Here is a 4,554-nt window from a genome sequence, read left to right as displayed (position 1 = left end):
CGGCCTCAGAACTACACGCTCCAGCGTGCCCTGGGGTTCCCCCCCCCCCCCCCCCCCCCGCGGTGCCTGGGCTCAGGACTATATCCGGTGTACTAGAAAGAAGAAGGAATCACTACGTTTTCGAGGCGGGGCTTTTGAAAAATACTCCCCAACTGGAACACCTGGCACTTACTTGGAGTTGGGAGAGCAATTCCAAAATGAGTAAAACGATGTCAATTGAAGAGCTCACCTCTTTTGGCGCTTATGATCGTACTCTGAAGGGGAAGGAATGGAGGAGTTTACAAAAAAAGCAGGCTAGATTTTTAGGAAGCTCTTTGACAGACTAGCAAGTATCAAAGTGGAATCTAGAAACCTGCAAACTTGTACCCTAGTAAGATCCAATGAACCCCCAAGTTTTAGGATTAGTTTGCAAGTTGACAACCCCAAAGCTTATACTTGTTCCCTGTTCCAGTGAGAATCCACTCTGAAGGGAATCTCAAGCTAGCAGTTTCAGACTGAATAAATTGACCCTAAGGTAAATGACAATCCCAGTTATGTGGGGCTAAACAAATACTAAGTACTCTTTTTGTCTTAGGTAGTCTTCCCCATTATATCAGAGACCCTTTCCAAAGAAGACCCACACCTGGACAGGGACCATCCTTTTAGCATCCATTGTAAGTAGCCCCTTTTCTTACACCCTAGCTTATGGTAAAGTCAATCATCTTTCCTTGTCCCTGGATCCCCCAAATGGTATAGGTCCTGTGTAAATAGAATTAGCCAGATCCCATAAATAGTCAAAAATCTACTCAACCCAGGCATGCTAATGATGTCACTCCCACCTCCCTTAGTGGGGAGGGGAGACGAGTTACCCACACGTGACAATAAGTAACAAATCAAGAATAAGGGACTGCCCTTTGGGCAATCCAAATCAATGTAGAAACTGCCATTTGTCCATTTGAATTAGAGGTGGACCACAGGAAGTGATGAAAGACACGATCTCTTTAAGTAAGTGAGTGAACTTCCTGTGGGGGCAGTTGCCCTCTGGAACTGGAGGAAGAAGCATCTCCTGAGACCACAGACAGCTTACACTCTGTATTGTCACGTGGGTAAGTTAGGCTGGCTTCCTTGGCCTAGCTGGGCCAATTCTAAACTCTACCTATCTGGCTGTTGGGCCTTGTGGCTTACAGCTTCCATTTATTTAGCCTTCCCACCTCCCCTTTTCTCTTTATCCCTACTTTACCTACCAGATTGTAAATAAACTCCTCAACCCGATGCTGACTTGGGTCTGATTTAATTACGGAATCAACCTGAATTGTTGATTCCTGGCGGCCACATATTTTTAATATATAGCTATAATAACTAAATTTTAATTCTTACAGTCCCCCAAATTCTTTTGTTCCTCGGAGTCGTCAGTCTAGCACGGTTAGCTCTCCCAGGGGTCAGTGACCAGAGCAACCAGCGTCTTGGGACTCCACATGGGTGTGTAGCACGCAGCTCTGTGTGGAGGCCTTGAGGAAAGCATTGAATCCCTTTCCTTAATTCCCTTATAGTGAACCTATGACATGCGTGTCACCACTGACACGCATAGCCATTTTCGATGACACACGGCCACATGCAGCTGCATACAGAGAAGTATGGGGCCACATGCCTAAGGATGAAACATTTGCTATAGTGTAGTGTAGACACTCTGTGCCAGAGGTCTGTAGCCAAAACAACAGAACTCCAACACAGAGCATCTAGTTCTGGGGCTTCCAGGCTGTTAGAGGACCTCACTTCCGGCCATTGGAGCAGGGAGCAGTGGAATGCAGCAAGGGACGCAACTCTGGGGGCCCTGTGATCGCCATTGCCAACAACCACATGACCACAGCAACCATCATCCAATCTACTCTTCTGTGGTGGTGTGGTGGATTTCTAATTGATCATCATTACTGAGATAAGTGAGGGGGAGGCTGGGAGAGGCGAGGGCCTGTGCTATGGGTGCCCTTTCCCGCCATTATTAATAGTGGCAGCCATCTCAATTTACATAAGGAAAGCCATCTTGCAGCATAGTGCAGACTCTATTTCACCATTATTACTGTTATGCATCCTTATTAACCCCTATTTCTGCTTATTAACCCTGGGAATTATAATTACCCTGAGCAAAATCCCTTTAAGTAAAGAACCCAGAAAGAAGAGAGCTATTCCCCAAATTTAGCTAAAGTAGGAAAGGTTTAAAGTGGTAGCATTTTACCTCAGTAAGTGGTCTAAAGTAAAATCTGTTAAATTTGAGGATTTGCAGCAGGGATTCCAGAGGGCTTTTCTAATATTAGCAGAACATCATCCAGCAGCTATACAAAGACTTTACCTGTCAGGTCATCCATAATGGGAAACTGACGGCTCCCTTCAAAGTGAAGACCGGAGTGAAGCAAGGCTGCATGCTTTCGCCCCTTATCTTCTTGATGGTCATAGATTGGACCATGAGAAGAATTACCAAGGACAACAATACGGGCATACAATGGACTCTTACCAAGCAGCTCGAGGACCTTGACTTTGCCGATGACATCTGTCTCCTTTCTCACAAGCAGCAGGATGCGCAAGCCAAACTTGCACGACTCTCCGAAGAAGTGGAGAAGACAGGTCTGAAGATCAACAAGAAGAAGACCAGGTGATCACAGTCAACAACACACAGGACCTGCCAATCCAACTACAGGGAGAAAACATCAAGGAGACGGACCACTTCATCTATTTGGGTAGCATAGTCAATAAGGACGGCGGAGCAGATGAGGACATCAGAAACCGAATCAACAAAGCCAGACATGCATTTAACACCCTGCTGTCTGTCTGGATCTCCAAAGCACTGTCCCTCGTCACTAAGCTCTGAATCTTCAATAGCAACGTAAAGGCCATCCTCCTATATGGATCAGAAAGCTGGAGAGTGACCAGGGCTAACACCAACAAACTCCAGGTCTTTGTTAACAGATGCCTACGTCACATCTTGAACATCAGATGGCCTGAAAAGATCTCCAATGCTAGTCTCAGTATCCCGTTAAGTCAGGACATAAAGAAACGTAAGTGGAGATGGATAGGGCATATGCTACGAAAACCGGAAGACAACGTAGCCAGACAAGCATTGAGCTGGAACCCTTCAGGGAGGAGGAAAGTTGGAAGACCAAAACAGACCTGGCAAAGATCTGCCGAAAAATGAAACAAAAACAGTCGGAATGACATGGTCCCAGCTGGGGGAAGTTGCCCAGAACAGAGTCCGATGGCGTGAGATGGTTGCGGCCCTATGCTCCTAAGGAGTCAACAGGAATAATAATAATAAATAATAGTTCAGGATAGGCCTAGATGGCCTAGATGGCCAGATGTGTTTGTCCTAAGGTGGAATCAGAAGAATTTAGGAAAGAAATGATGGAGCCTAGAAGTAATTGTTAATAACAGAAGATAATTTATTTTAAACCCTGAGCATGGTTAGAGAAAATTGCCATCTAAGAGTGAATTGTTTGTGCTTTAAGAAAACTACATGCTGAGGAATTACACCCTCCCAGCAGGCCTTGCACCTCCCAGGATTCCCTCCCTACTGCTTCCTGGCATGGGATTGGTCTCTAAATGGACTAATCCCGCACTAGGGAGGGGCTTTTGAATCTGACTTTGAGCCGGGATCTGCAGAGTGGAGGAGAAGAGTAGGCGCTTGCCGGATCAAAGATCCTTTTTCTTTGATCATTTTCTCTACTGTTAGATGGAAAGAAGAGAAATGGGTTGCAGTAAGTAAGAAAAGGAGTTTTTGCAAGCAGAGAGCAGCCACATGCTAGGAACCAAAGAAGTCTGGATTCTGGAACACAGAGAGGATTAAAAAGTGAACACCAACCCTTACTAGAGGCTCTTAGACTTCCTATCTTTTGAGCTGTCCAGGCCTTGGACTTCTCTCTCTTGAACCGAGGAGTTTTGGCTTCCTATTCCCTGGAAATGACGATACCAAATCTCTGTTTTTCCTGACTGGAGAAACCCTTTCTTGCTTTAAAATCATAAGTGTTCCTGACTACTCAGAAGATCTGTGACTGGCTAGCCTGTGTTGGTGAAGGTCAGAAGCCAGCTTCAGCTTGGCCTGGCTAGGGTTGAAATCAGCCATAAAGAGTTCACCCTGAAGATACTAACAGACCTGTTTATCCTACAAATCAATCTAGGAGGATTAAATAGAGTCAGTTAAACTAGTCAGGTTTGGCGATCTAGACAGACAGGTTAGGGCTCCAGGGAGCTTCAAGTCACAGAAGATACCCCATGAGGGGTTTTAGAAGGTGGGTGGCTAGTGAGAAACCCTTAGAGTTAGGGAACCCCTATTCCTTTAATCCTTCCCTTCATTATACCTTCTTTTCAAATAAATCCCAGTCCTGTTTTTTACAAACCTTGTCTGGAGAATAAAAAGTGCAGTTGAAGGAAACTTAGGCTTTCTTCACTAAGGGATACCAGGGAATCCAATCAACCTCAATATCTCAATATCATCAACACTATCCTTTGTAGATAATTATTTCACTACTGTTCTTTTATTTTTTTAATCATTACATTTGGCGACCCACAAAGGGACCAAGAACCTTTCAG

The sequence above is a fragment of the Gracilinanus agilis genome, chromosome 6, assembly GCF_016433145.1.
Source record: "Gracilinanus agilis isolate LMUSP501 chromosome 6, AgileGrace, whole genome shotgun sequence".
Classification (NCBI taxonomy): Eukaryota; Metazoa; Chordata; class Mammalia; order Didelphimorphia; family Didelphidae; genus Gracilinanus; species Gracilinanus agilis.
Note: the sequence above shows the minus strand (reverse complement) of the source record.